The sequence below is a fragment of the Hylobates moloch genome, unplaced genomic scaffold, assembly GCF_009828535.3.
Source record: "Hylobates moloch isolate HMO894 unplaced genomic scaffold, HMol_V3 SCAFFOLD_8, whole genome shotgun sequence".
Lineage (NCBI taxonomy): Eukaryota > Metazoa > Chordata > Mammalia > Primates > Hylobatidae > Hylobates > Hylobates moloch.
In genome coordinates this window covers 54,132,610-54,147,974 of record NW_026652283.1, presented here as the reverse complement: position 1 = coordinate 54,147,974, position 15,365 = coordinate 54,132,610, and the positions used below count along the sequence as shown (strand labels likewise).

Sequence of the window (15,365 nt, the reverse complement as noted above, 5' to 3'; positions counted from 1 at the left end):
TAATCTTTTGTGTTTCTGTGGTATCAGTTGTAACATCTCCCATTTCATTTCTAATTGAGTTTATCTGGATCCTCTCTCTTCTTTTCTTAGTTAATCTCACTAATAGTCTTTCAATTTTTATCTTTTCAAAGAACCAACTTTTTGTTTCATTTATCTTTTATGCCTTTTTTTGTTTCAATTTCATTTAGTTCTGCTCTGATCCTGGTTATTTCCTTTCTTCTGCTGAGTTTGGGTTTGGATTGTCATTGTTTCTCCAATTCCGTGAGGTATAACCTTAGATTGTTTATTTGTGCTCTTCTAGACTTTTTGATATAGGCATTTAATGCTGTGAACTTTCCTCTTAGCACCACTTTTGCTGTATTCCAGAGGTTTTGATAGGTTATATCATTCAGTTCAAAGAATTTTTAAATTCCCATCTAGATTTCATTGTTGACCCAATGATCATTCAGGAGCAGGTTATTTACTTTCCATCTATTTGCATGGTTTTGAGTGTTCCTCTTGGAGTTGATATCCAATTTTATTCTACTGTAGTCTGAGAGAGTACTTGATATAACTTCAATTTCCTTAAATTTACTGAGGCTTGTTTTGTGGCCTATCATGTGGTCTAAGAGAATGTTCCATGTGTTGATGAATAGAATATATATTCTGCATTTGTGGGGTAGAATGTTGTATAAATATCTGTTAATTCCATTTGTTGTAGGGTATAGTTTAAGTCCATTGTTTCTTTGTTGACTTTCTGTCTAGTGCTGTCAGTCGAGTATTAAAGTCCCCCACTGCTATTGTGTTGCCATCGATATCTCATTTCTTAGGTCTAGTAGTAGTTGTTTTATAAATTTGGGAGCTCCAGTGTTAGGTGCATATATGTTTAGAATTGCTATGTTTTCCTGTTGGACTAGTCCTTTTATCATTATATAATGTCCCTCTTTGTCTTTTTTAACTGCAGCTGCTTTAAAGTTTGTTTTGTCTGATATAAGAATAGCTACTTCTGGCCGGGCGCGGTGGCTCACGCTTGTAATCCCAGCACTTTGGGAGGCCGAGGCGGGTGGATCACGAGGTCAGGAGATCGAGACCACAGTGAAACCCCGTCTCTACTAAAAATACAAAAAATTAGCCGGGCGTGGTGGCGGGCGCCTGTAGTCCCAGCTACTCGGAGAGGCTGAGGCAGGAGAATGGCGTGACCCGGGAGGCGGAGCTTGCAGTGAGCCGAGATCGCGCCACTGCACTCCAGCCTGGGTGACAGAGCGAGACTCCGTCTCAATAAAAAAAAAAAAAAAAAAAAAAAAGAATAGCTACTTCTGCTAGCTTTTGGTGTTCATTTGCATGGAATATCTTTTTCCACCTGTTTACCTTAAGTTTATGTGAGTCCTTATGTGTTAGGTGAGTCTCCTGAAGGCAGCAGAAACTTGGTTGGTGAATTCTTATCCATTCTGCAGTTCTGTATCTTTTAAGTGGAGCATTGAGGCCATTTACATTCAATGTTAGTATTGAGATGGGAGGTACTATTCTATTCATTATGCTATTTGTTGCCTGAATACCTTGTTTTTTTCATTGTGTTATTGTTACACAGGTCCTGTGAGATTTATGCTTTAAAGGAAGTTCTATTTTGGTGTATTTTGAGGATGTGTTTCAAGATTTAGTGCTCCTTTAGCAGTTCCTGTGCTGGCTTGGTAGTGGCGAAGTCTGTCAGCATTTGTTTGTTTGGAAAAGACTGTATTTTTCCTTCATTTATGAAGCTTAGTTTTGCTGTCTACAAAATTCTTGGCTAATAATTGTTTTGTTTAAGGAGATTAGAAATAGGACCCCAGTCCCTTGTAGCTTATAGATTTCTGCTGAGAAATCTGCTGTTAATCTGATAGATTTTCCTTTATAGGTTACCTGATGCTTTTGCCTCACAGCTCTTAAGAGTCTTTCCTTGGTCTTGACTTTAAATAATCTGATGACTATATGCCTAGGCAGTGATCTTTTTGCAGTGAATTTCCCAGGTGTTCTTTGAGCTGCTTGTGTTTGGATATCTAGATCTCTAGCAAGACCAGGGAAGTTTTCCTTGATTATTCCCTCAAATATGTTTTCCATACTTTTAGATTTCTTCCTCAGGAACACCAGCTATTCTTAGGTTTGGATGTTTAACCTAGTCCCAAACTTCTTGGAGGCGTTCATTTTTTTAAATTATTTTTTCTTTGTGTTTGATGGATCAGGTTAATTCAAAAGCCTTGTCTTTGAGCTCTGAAATTCTTTCTTCTGCTTGTTCGATTCTATTGCTGAGCCTTTCCAGTGCATTTTGCATTTCTCTAAGTGTGTCCTTGATTTCCATAAGTTGTGATTGTTTTTTATTTATGCTTTCTATTTCACTGAAGAATTTTTCTTTCATATCCTGTATCATGTTTTTGATTTCTTTAAGTTGGACTTCACCTTTGTCTGGTGCCTCCTTGATTAGCTTAATAATCAACCTTCCAAAATCTTCTTCTGGCAATTCAGAGATTTCATCTTGGTTTGAATCCATTGCTGGTGAGCTGGTGTGATCTTTTAGGGGTGTTAAAGAACCTTGTTTTGTCATATTACCAGAATGATTTTTCTGGTTCCTTCTTATTTGAGTAGAGTATATAAGAGGGAAGATCTGGGATTCAAGGGCTGCTGTTCAGATTCTTTTGTCCCACAGGATGCTCCCTTCATGTGGTGTTCTCTTCTTTCCCCTAGGATTGGGGCTTCCTGAGAACTGAACTGTGGTGATTGTTTTTGCTCTTCTGGGTTTAGCCAGTAAGTGGAGCTACTGAGCTCTGGGCTGGTACTGGGGAGAGTCTGCAAAGAGTCTTGTGATGTGATCCATCTTCAGGTCTTGCAGCCATAGATACCAGCACCTGCTCTGGTGGAGGTAGCAGGGAAGTGAAGTGGACTCTTTGAGGGTCCTTGGTTGTGTTTTTGTTTAGTACACTGGTTTTGTGTTGGTTGACCTCCAGCCAGGAGGTGGTGCTTTCAAAAGTACATCAGCTGTGGCCCTATAGGGAGGATGCAAACTTGCCCTAGGCATACCTGGTTAAGTACTCAGGTTTCTCAGGCAGTGAGCAGGGCCATAGAGCTCCCAAGAGCTCTTTGGCTACCAAGGCAGGTAGAGAAAGATGACCAACCAGGTGGGGGCAGGGACAGGTGTGTCTGAGTTTAGCCCCTCCTTGGGAAGGGCTTGCTGCGGCTGCTGTGGGGGTGGGGGTGTGGTTCCCAGTCCAGTGGAGTTACACTCTCAGGGGGATTATGGCTGCCTCTGCTGAGTCATACAGGTTGCCAGGGAAGTGGGGGAAATCTGGCAGTCACAGGCCTCACTCTGCTCCCACGTAGCCTGCAGTTCTAAAGGCCAGTCTCACTCCCACCGTGGCCCCCTCAACAGCACCGAGTCTATTTCTAGGCAGCTGGTGACCAGGGCTGAGAACTTGCCCCAGACCACGAGCCTCCCCGTTGAGAAAGCAAGCAGACTCACAGTTTTTCAGCATCTCAGGGAACCTTCAGGGGTGATCCAGTTTCTTCAGAGGGTCTGTGGATTCTCTCAGCTTTCCCTATTTGCTCCAAGAACTACCACAGGAACATAAGTTCACGATGTGAGTCTCCACATGCCACTTTGTCCATCCAGGCAGGAGCTACAGGGTAGTCCTGCCTCCTCTCCGCCATCTTAATCGACTATATTTAAACATTTATTCTTCTTTAATTTCTAGCAATGATATTTTGTAGTTTTCAGTGCATAGGTGTTTTTCATCTTTTGTTAAATTTATCCCTAAGTATTTAATATTTTTATACCATTGAATAAATGGCATTTTAAATTCAATTTTTTATGATTACTGGTATATAGAAATATAGTTGGTTTTCATATATTCCGTGACCTTGCTAAACTCATTTGTTCTAATAGCTCTTTTGGGATTTTCTGTATAGACATTTCATATGGGGAGGAAAAAAAAATCAGTTTACTACTTGTGAAATTGTTTGCCATTTTTCCTTTTCCTTGCACTGGTTAGGACTTCCATTATAGAGTTGAATAGGAGAGGCCAGAGTGACATCCTTGCATTGTTGTTGATCTTATAGGAAGCATTTTATCTTTTACAAATAAAGTATAATGTTAGCTGTAGCCTTTTTGTAGATGCTGTTGGTAGGCTAAGAAAGTTCCAATTTATTCCTAGATTTCTGATAGTTTTTATCATGAATGGGTGTTGAAACTTATCAAATGCTTATTCTGCAGCTATTGAGATGATTATGCTGTTGCTTGTTTTAATTGACTGTTTATGGGATGGTGAATTATATCGATTTTCAAGTATTAAACCAACCTTACATTCCTGGGATAATGCCCTCGTGGTCATGATATACTATCCATTTTATATAATGTTAGACTCTATTTGTTAAAATATTGTTAAGGATTTTTATGGCCATGTTCATGAGGGATATTTGTCTATAGTTTTCTTTTTTTATAATGTCTTTGTCTGGTTTTGGTATCCAGATAATGCTACTGTCATAAAATAAGTTGGGAAGTGTTTCTTCCTCTTCTATTAATATTGTCTGGAAGAATTTGTGTGGAATTGATATTATTTCTTCTTTAAATGTTTGGCACAGTTCACTAGTGAGGACCTCTGGACCTAGAATTTTCTTTGAAGGAAGGTATTTTAAGCTAATGTCTTTAATAGATACAAGGTTATTGATTATCAGTTTCTTCTCAAGTAAGCTTTGGTAGTTTTCTCTTTCAAGGAATTTATCCATTTCATCCAAACTGTAAAATTTATTAACATAAATTTTCAGATTATTCCCTTATTTTAATATCTGTAGATATTAGTAATTTGTGCCATCTTTTCTCCCCCAATCTTAGTGTGCCTAAAGGTTTATCAATTTTATTGAGCTTCTCAAATAACCAGATTTTTGGTTCCGTTGATTTTCCTGTTTATCTGTGTTCTATTTTATTGATTTATGTTCTTTCTTTTCCCTTACATTTGATTACTTTGGGCTTAATTTTCTCTTTTTCTGCTTTTTCAAATTGGAACCTTAGATCATTCATTTTACAGTTTTTCCTAATATATGTTTAGTGATACAATTTTCCCTTTAAACCCTGCTTTTGCTGAATCCCATGAATTTTGATATGTGGCATTTTCATTTTCATTCATTTCAAAATATTTTATAATTTCCCTTGTGAATTTTCTTCTTGACCTATTGGTTATCTAGAATTATGTTGTTTAATTTCCACATACTTGGGGGTTTTCCAGATGTCTTTCTATTGTTTATTTCTAATTTAATTTATTGTGATCAAGTAACATAAATTTTAATTCTTTAAAATTTTTGACACTTTTATAGCCTACAGTATGCTCTATTTTTGTAAATGCTTTATCTCTACTTTAGAACAATGTATATAGTCTGATGATAGGTAAAGTATTTCATAATATCAAGTCAAGGTGATAAATAGTGTTGTTTGAATCTTCTACATCCTTACTAGTTTTCTAATTGTTCAATCAATTATTGAGGGATAATTGTTGAACTCTCTAATATAGTTGTTGATTTGTCTTTTTCTTTTTTCTGTTTTAACAGATTTTGCTTCAAGAACTTTGAAGCTCTGTTAATTAGGGTTATTATGCTCTCTGGATGAATCAATCCATTTATCATTATTAATTTACTCTTTATCCTTCATAATATTCTTTGCTTTGAAATCTATTTAGTTGATATGGATAAAGACACTCCAAATTTCTTTTTATTTGCATTTGCAGGGCATATTATTGCCATCCTTTCACTTTTAACCTATCTGTATCTCTATACTTAAAATAGGTTTCTTGGCTGGGTGCTGTGGCTCACGCCTGTAATCCCAGCATTTTGAGAGACCAAGGCAGGAGGGTCACTTGACCCCAGGAGTTTGAGATATGCCTGTGCAACACAGTGAGACCCTGTCTGTACTATGTTAAAGCAACCACTAAAAAAGAACAAAACTCCCAAGCCAATAAAGGAGATAAAGATGGAATTAAAAAAACCTCACTTTAAAGGTAGGAAAAGAGAAAAAAGGGCATATGACCAAATGGACAAATAGCAAAATAATGTATTTGTTTTTTAAATTAGGAAATTTAAAAAAAATAGCAAAATAATGTATTTTAACCCAAGCATATCAATTGTCACCTTAAGTTGTCCAAAGATTCCAATTAAAAGAGATTGTCAAGATTGATAAAAATGCAAAACCACACCACGTGTTTACAAAAATTTATCTATCTATCTACATTTTTATGTTTTTGAAATGGGGTCTCTCTCTGCTGCCCAGACCGGAATGCATTGCTGCAATCACCACTCATTGCAGGCTCAACCTCCTGGGTTCAAGTGATCTTCCTGCTTCAGTCTCTCAAGCAGCTAGGTGCACACCAGCACACCCGGCTAGTTTTTAAAAAAATTTTGTACAGACAAAATATTGTATATATCTTTAAATTGTCTCCTTCAAACGATATCACTTTATGTATAACATTAAAACTTTTCCTTTTTCCCATGCCAGCCTTTTAGCTATTGTCAGTTTACTTTTTAAATACGTTGTAAACCTCGCAATCCGATTCTTGGATTGGATATCAAAAATATCCAGTTCTTGTTATTTTTGCTTTATAGTCAATTACCTTTTAAAGAAATTAAAAATGAGAAAAGTCTTTTATGTTTACTCACATATTTTCCATTCCAGTGTTCTTCATTCCAATGTATAAATTGGGGTTCAGCAAACTTTTTCTGTAAAGGGCCAAAAAATAAATCTTTTCAGCTTCGTAGGCCATATGATCTGTGGCAATTATTCAGCTCTGCTGTTATAGCATGAAAACAGCCACAGACAATAGGTAAATGAATGAGAGTAGCTGTGTTCCAATAAAACTTTATTTATAAAATCAGGTGGATTTGGTCCACAGGACCAAAAAAAAATTAATTTTTCTTCTGTCACCGTTAGCCCCATTTTCTTGTAACTGTAGTTGTAACCCATTTTCTTGTAACTGTAGACCATTGGATGTTGTTCTATTGCTCACTGATACATCTCTTACTCTCAGTCTTTACTGTGTCTCATTTGAGTTCCTTTCTACTACTATGTCTCCAAGTGTACCAGTCTTGTTCAGCTTCTGATTCAGTGTGTTTTTTTCTTTTCTTTTTTTTTTTTTTTAAGACAGAGTCTCGTTCTGTCGCCCAAGCTGGAGTGCAGTGGTGCAATTTCAGCTCACTGCAACCTCTGCCTCCCAAGTTCAAGCGATTCTCCCACCTCAGCCTCCCGAGTAGCTGCGATTACAGGCTTGTGCCACTACGTCCAGCTAATTTTTTAAATTTTGGGTAGAGACAGGGTTTCACTGTGTTGGCTAGGCTGGTCTCGAACTCCTGACCTCAGGTGATCTGCCCGCCTCTGCCTCCCAGAAGTGCTGGGATTACAGGCGTGAGCCATGGCACCTGGCCCAGTGTGTTTTTCTTCTCTAGAGGTTTGACTTGGGTCTTTTTTATATCTTCGGTTTTTTTCCACATTATAGGCAGGTTTTTCTGTCTTCTTGAATAGAGTGCTCTTTAAACAACTGTTTTAATATCCATGTCTTATGATTCTATCATATATATAACTTTTGAATTCTATCTATGTCATTTCTGAATCTGTTTATATTGATTTTTTTCTCCTGATTACAGGTCATATACATTCTTTGTATCTGGTAATTTTTTATGGAATGCCAGACACTGAATTTTACATTGTTGGCTTAATTTCTTTTTATTATTATTACTATACCTAAGTTCTAGGATACATGAGCAGAATGTGCAGGTTTGTTACATAGGTATACACAGGCCATGATGGTTTACTGCACCCATCAACCTGTCATCTACGTTAGGTATTTGTCTTAATGCTATCCCTTCACTTGCCCCCCACCCCCTGACAGGCCCCAAATGTGTGATGTTCCCCTCTCTGTGCCCATGTTCTTATTGTTTAACTCCCACTTATGAGTGAGAACATGCGGTGTTTGGATTTCTGTTCCTGTGTTAGCTGAGAATGATGGTTTCCAGCTTCATCCATGTCCCTGCAAAGGACATGAACTCATTCTTTTTTATGGCTGCATAGTATTCCATGGTGTATATGTGTGTTGGCTTAATTTCTTCCCTTTCTCCTTTTCTTCCTGTCTTTTTTTTTGGAGGTGGAGAGATGCAGTTTAATTTCCCAATTTTTTTTTTTCTTTCAGTGTTCCTTTTAGGTTTATTAGGCTGGTCTGGAAAAGCCTGTGGTCTACGTCTGGTTCCGCTCCGCTATTTTGGCAATACCTAATACACCTTCTGAGATTATTGATGGACTTGATGTTGCATGTGTTAGGATGTCTTTCCACTGTGGCTGGTGAGAACACAAACTGTTTTGTCCCAACGTAAGATCTAATGATTAGCCTGCCTGTTCCTTTCTGGTAGTCTTTCCCTGGCCTTGGTAGTTTGCTGACACACACAGGAGTCAGATGACTACTCATTCCAAGACTCAAGGAGACCTCTCAGCAGATCCTCAGTTTCTTCTCTCTCTCTCTCTGCAGCTGCCTCCTCTCTGGTACTTTATATCCACAAATTTTAGACGACTGGCCTTTCTGAATTCTGAACTCTCTTTTCTCAACTCAGTAAGACTACCTGGTTCAGTCTGGATTCCTCCTTCTCATACTACAGCCTGAAAATTCTTTTCAGGCAGTGAGCTAAAGCACTTACAGTTTTCCTTCTCTCAGGGTCACTGTCCTGGGATGCTTGTTCAATGTCTGAAAGCTGTTGTTTCATACATTTTGTCCAGTTTTCCAGTTGTGTAAGGCAAGAGAGTAAATATTCTTGTCGAAAAACACCGTGACTGAAAGCAGAAATTTTGCTACTCTTAAATCTTTGGTCATGTGTTCCTGCTTTTCATACCTTTTAATATCCAAGCTCACCTAAGACTTCCTGTAAAATCACATTATTTAATTAAAAATTATTCTTTTTCCTCTCTAATAGACACTATAGTTTTATGATCAGAATTTCACTTTTTAGAATACGCTGTCAAATCCTCCTCGAACATAACTCATCACAAAAGTGTAGAACATTACCATGTTACTCTGCTAGATGCTAAAAATGCAAACATGAATAAAATAATGGATTATGCCTCCATTTTCTCTGAATTTTTTGAAATCTATGTTTTTAAGATCTAGAACAGTGCTATTCAAAATGTGGTCTACATACTGGTGCCAATTTGAAGGGTTTGCAGCAGTGGACTACACTGTAAGGCGTTTGTTCCAGAGTATTCAAGCAGCTATGTTGCTGAACACATTGCTTAGCTCACCTGAATTTCTTTTTTAAGCAGGACTTTCTTGAAGGAAGCAATGTGTTGGTTTAGATCCCAGAAAAAGGGCCTTCTTTCATTGTAGGCAGGTAATAAGCTGTTTATAGACCAGCTATGAGTACACATCTCAGAGTGCTTAGCATCCCCTTCCTTGGCTATTAGGAAATTTCAAGCATCACAGGTCCAGCCATTTTATTTAAATGCTTATTTCTTCTTAATTAAAACTAATTACTTCAGCATTTATTTTATTTCATTTTTTTATTATACTTTAAGTTTTAGGGTACATGTGTACAGCGTGCAGGTTTGTTACATATGTATACAGGTGCCATGTTGTTGTGCTACACCCATTAATTCGTCATTTACATTAGGTATATCTCCTAATGCTATCCCTCCCCTCTTCCCCCACCTACAACAGGCCCCGGTGTGTGATGTTCCCCATCCTGTGTCCAAATGTTCTCATTGTTCAATTCCCAGCTATGAGTGAGAACATGTGGTGTTTGGTTTTCTATCCTTGCGATAGTTTGCTCAGAATGATGGTTTCCAGCTTCATCCATGTCCCTACAAAGGACATGAACTCATCCTTTTTTATGGCTGCATAGTATTGCATGGTGTATATGTGCCACATTTTCTTAATCGGGTCTATCATTGATGGACATTTGGGTTGGTTCCAAGTCTTTGCTATTGTGAATAGTGCTGCAACAAACATATGTGTGCATGTGTCTTTATAGCAGCATGATTTATAATCCTTTGGGTATATACCCAGTGATGGGATGACTGGGTCAAATGGTATTTCTAGTTCTACATTCTTGGGGGATCGCCACACTGTCTTCCACAATGGTTGAACTAGTTTACAGTCCCACCAACATTGAAAAAGTGTTCCTATTTCTCCACATCCTCTCCAGCACCTGTTGTTTCCTGACTTTTTAATGATCGTCATTCTAACTGGTATGAGATGTTATCTCATTGTGGTTTTGATTTGCATTTCTCTGATGGCCAGTGATGATGAGCATTTTTTTATGTGTCTGTTAGCTGCATAGATGTCTTCATTTGAGAAGTGTCTGTTCATATCTTTCACCCACTTTTTGATGGGGTTGATTTTTTCTTGTAAATTTGTTTAAGTCCTTTGTAGACTCTGGATATTAGCCGTTTGTCAGATGGGAAGATTGCAAAAATTTTCTCCCATTCTGTAGGTTGCCTGTTTACTCTGATGGTAGTTTCTTTTGCTGTGCAGAAGCTCTTTAATTAGATCCCATTTGTCAATTTTGACTTTTGTTACCATTGCTTTTGGTGTTTTAGACATGAAGTCCTTGCCCACGCCTATGTCCTGAATGGTATTGCCTAGGTTTTCTTCTAGGGTTTTTATGGTTTTAGGTCTAACATGTAAGTCTTTAATCCATCTTGAATTAATTTTTGTATAAGGTGTAAGGAAGGGATCTAGTTTCAGCTTTCTACATATGGCTAGCCAGTTTTCCCAGCACCATTTATTAAATAGGGAATCCTTTCCCCATTTCTTGTTTGTGTCAGGTTTGTCTAAGATCAGATGGTTGTAGATGTGTGGTATTATTTCTGAGGCCTCTATTCTGTTCCATTGGTCTATATCTCTGTTTTGGTACCAGTACCATGCTGTTTTGGTTATTGTAGCCTTGGTATAGTTTGAAGTCAGGTAGTGGGAAGCCTCCAGCCGTGTTCTTTTGGCTTAGGATTGTCTTGGCAATGTGGGCTCTTTTTTGGTTCCATATGAACTTTAAAGTAGTTTTTTCCAATTCTGTGAAGAAGGTCATTGGTAGCTTGATGGGGATGGCATTGAATCTATAAATTACCTTGGGCAGTATGGCCATTTTCATGATATTGATTCTTCCTGTCCATGTGCATGGAATGTTCTTCCATTTGTTTGTATCCTCTTTTATTTTGTTGAGCAGTGGTTTGTAGTTCTCCTTGAAGAGGTCCTCCACATCCCTTGTAAGTTGGATTCCTAGGTATTTTATTCTCTTTGAAGCAATTGTGAATGGGAGTTCACTCATGATTTGGCTCTCTGTTTGTCTGTTATTGGTGTATAAGAATGCTTGTGATTTTTGCACATCGATTTTGTATCCTGAGACTTTGCTGAAGTTGCTTATCAGCTTAAGGAGATTTTGGGCTAAGATGATTGCGTTTTCTAAATATACAATCTTGTCATCTGCAGACAGGGACAATTTGACTTCCTCTTTTCCTAATTGAATACCCTTTATTTCCTTCTCCTGCCTGATTGCCCTGGCCAGAACTTCCAACACTGTGTTGAATAGGAGTGGTGAGAGAGGGCATCCCTATCTTGTACCAGTTTTCAAAGGGAATGCTTCTAGTTTTTGCCCATTCAGTATGACATTGGCTGTGGGTTTATCATAAATAGCTCTTATTGAGATACATCCCATTAATACCTAATTTATTGAGCATTTTTAGCATGAAGGGCTGTTGAATTTTGTCAAAGGCCTTTTCTGCATCTGTTGAGATAATCATGTGGTTTTTGTCTTTGGTTCTGTTTATATGATGAATTATGTTTATTGATTTGCATATGTTGATCCAGCCTTGCATTTCAGGGATGAAGCCAACTTGATCGTGGTGGATAAGGTTTTTGATGTGCTGCTGGATTTGGTTTGCCAGTATTGAAGATTTTTGCATTGATGTTCATCAGGGATATTGGTCTAAAATTCTCTTTTTTTGTTGTGTCTCTGCCAGGCTTTGGTATCAGGATGATGCTGGCCTCATAAAATGAGTTAGGGAGGATTCCCTCTTTTTCTGTTGATTGAAATAGTTTCAGAAGGAATGGTACCAGCTCCTCTTTGTACCTCTGGTAGAATTCGGCTGTGAATTCGTCTGGTCATGGACTTTTTTTGGTTGGTAGGCTATTAATTATTGCCTCAGTTTCAGAGCCTGTTATTGGTCTATACAGGGATTCAACTTCTTCCTGGTTTAGTCTTGGGAGGGTGTATGTGTCCAGGAATTTATCCATTTCTTCTAGATTTTCTAGTTTATTTGCGTAGAGGTGTTTGTAGTATTCTATGATGGTAGTTTGTATTTCTGTGGTGATATCCCCTTTTTCATTTTTTATTGAATCTATTTGATTCTTCTCTCTTTTGTTCTTTATTAGTCTTGCTAGTGTTCTATCTACTTTGTTAACCTTTTCAAAAAACCAGCTCCTGGATTCATTGATTTTTTTGAAGGGTTTTTTGTGTCTCTATCTCCTTCAGTTCTGCTCTGATCTTAGTTATTTCTTGCCTCCTGCTAGCTTTTGAATGTGTTTGCTCTTGCTTCTCTAGTTCTTTTAATTGTGATGTTAGGGTGTCAATTTTAGATCTTTCCTGCTTTCTCTTCTGGGCATTTAGTGCTATAAATTTCCCTCTACACACTGCTTTAAATGTGTCCCAGCGATTCTGGTATGTTGTGTCTTTGTTCTCATTGGTTTCAAAGAACATCTGTATTTCTGCCTTCATTTTGTTATGTACTCAGTAGTCATTCAGGAGCACGTTGTTCAGTTTCCATGTAGTTGAGCAGTTTTGAGTGAGTTTCTTAATCCTGAGTTCTAATTTGATTGCACTGTGGTCTGAGAGACAGTTTGTTATAATTTCTGTTCTTTTACCTTTGCTGAGGAGTGCTTTACTTCCAATGGAACTATGTGATCAGTTTTGGAATAAGTGTGATGTGGTGCTGAGAAGAACATATATTCTGTTGATTTGGGGTGGAGAGTTCTGTAGATGTCTTTTAGGTCTGCTTGGTGTAGAGTTGAGTTCAATTCCTGGATATACTTGTTAACTTTCTGTGTCACTGATCTGTCTAATGTTGACAATGGGGTGTTAAAGTCTCCCATTATTATTGTGTGGGGGTCTAAGTCTCTTTGTGGGTCTCTAAGGACTTGCTTTATGAATCTAGGTGCTCCTGTATTAGGTGCATATATATTTAGGATAGTTAGCTCTTCTTGTTGAATTGATCCCTTTACCATTATGTAATGGCCTTCTTTGTCTCTTCTGATCTTTGTTGGCTTAAAGTCTGTTTTATCAGAGACTAGGATTGCAACCCCTGCTTTTTTTTTGTTTTCCATTTGCTTGGTAGATCTTCCTCCATCCCTTTATTTTGAGCCTATATGTGTCTCTGCACATGAGATGGGTCTCCTGAATACAGCACACTGATGAGTCTTGATTCTTTATCCAGTTTTCTAGTCTGTGTCTTTTAATTGGAGCATTTAGCCCATTTACATTTAAGGTTAATATTGTTATGTGTGAATTTGATCCTGTCATTATGATGTTAGCTGGTTATTTTGCTCATTAGTTGATGCAGTTTCTTCCTAGCCTTGATGGTCTTTACAATTTGGCATGTTTTTGCAGTGGCTGGTACCAGTTGTTCCTTTCCATGTTTAGTGCTTCCTTTAGGAGCTCTTGTAAGGCAGGCCTGGTGGTGACAAAATCTCTCAGCATTTGTTTGTCTGTAAAGGATTTTATTTCTCCTTCACTTATGATTATGAAGCTTAGTTTGGCTGGATATGAAATTCTAGGTTAAAAATTCTTTTCTTTAAGAATGTGGAATATTATCCCCCACTCTCTTCTGGCTTGTAGAGTTTGTGCAGAGAGAACCACTGTTAGTCTGATGGGCTTCCCTTTGTGGGTAACCTGACCTTTCTCTCTGGCTGCCCTTAAATTTTTTCCTTCATTTCAACTTTGGTGAATCTGACAATTATGTTTCTTAGAGTTGCTCTTCTCAAGGATTATCTTTGTTGTGTTCTCTGTATTTCCTGAATTTGAATGTTGGCCTGCCTTGCTAGGTTGGGGAAGTTCTCCTGGATAATATCCTGCAGAGTGTTTTCCAACTTGGTTCCATTCTCCCCGTCACTTTCAGGTACACCAATCAGATGTAGATTTGGTCTTTTCACATAGTCCCATATTTCTTGGAGGCTTTGTTCGTTTCTTTTTACTCTTTTTTCTCTAAACTTCTCTTCTCACTTCATTTCATTCATTTGATCTTCAATCACTGATACCCTTTCTTCCAGTTGATCGAATCAGCTACTGAAGCTTGTGCACGCATCACGCAGTTCTCATGCCATGGTTTTCAGCTCCATCAGGTCATTTAAGGTCTTCTCTATGCTGTTTATTCTAGTTAGCTATTCATCTAATCTTTTTTCAAGGTTTTTAGCTTCTTTGCGATGGGTTTGAACATCCTCCTTTAGCTCGGAGAATGTTATTACTGATCGTCTGAAACCTTCTTCTCTCAACTTGTCAAAGTCATTCTCCATCCAGCTTTGTTCCATTGCTGGAAAGGAGCTGAGTTCCTTTGGAGGAGAAGAGGCACTCTGATTTTTAGAATTTTCAGCTTTTCTGGTCTGGTTTCTTCCCATCTTTGTGGTTTTATCTACCTTTGGTCTTTGATGATGGTGATGTACAGATGGGGTTTTGGTGTGGATGTCCTTTCTGTTTGTTAGTTTTCCTTCTAAGGGTCAGGACCCTCAGCTGCAGGTCTGTTGAAGTTTGCTGGAGGTCCACTCCAGACCCTGTTTGCCTGGGTATCACCAGCGGAGGCTGCAGAACAGCAAATATTGCAGAATGGAAAATGTTGCTGCCTGACCCTTCCTCTAGAAGCTTCACCTCAGAGGGGCACCCGGCTGTATGAGGTGTCAGTTGGCCCCTACTAGAAAGTGACTCCCAGTTAGGCTACTCAGGGGTCAGGGACCCACTTGAGGAGGCAGTCTGTCCGTTCTCAGATCTCAGACTCCATGCTGGGGGAACCACTACTCTCTTCAAAGCTGTCAGCCAGGGACATTTAAGTCTGCAGAAGTTTCTGCTGCCTTTTGTTCAGCTATGCCCTGCTCCCAGAGGTGGAGTCTACAGAGGCAGGCAGGCCTCCTTGAGCTGTGGTGGGCTCCACCCAATTTGAGCATCCTGGCTACTTTGTTTACCTACTCAAGCCTCAGCAATGGCGGGTGCCCCTCCCCCAGCCTCGCTGCCACCTTGCAGTTCAATCTCAGACTGCTGTGCTAGCAGTAAGTGAGGCTTTGTGGGCATGGGACCATCCGAGCCAGGCATGGGATATAAACCTCCTGGTGTGCCATTTGCTAAGACTGTTGAAAAAGCTCAGTATT

The 15,365-nt window shown here is 38.7% G+C and overlaps 1 protein-coding gene and 1 long non-coding RNA gene across 2 annotated transcripts in view; one reads left to right on the top strand and one right to left on the bottom strand.

Moving 5' to 3' along the window:
* Positions 1–15,365, bottom strand: part of LOC131384106 (uncharacterized) — an 82,651-nt gene that overhangs the window by 21,175 nt on the left and 46,111 nt on the right. The window contains exon 5 of the long non-coding RNA XR_009214629.1: positions 6,646–6,705. This is a non-coding gene — a long non-coding RNA (uncharacterized LOC131384106). The remainder of the gene's footprint in view (positions 1–6,645; positions 6,706–15,365) is intronic.
* Positions 1–15,365, top strand: part of TDRD5 (tudor domain containing 5) — a 106,646-nt gene that overhangs the window by 90,173 nt on the left and 1,108 nt on the right. The window lies entirely within an intron of this gene.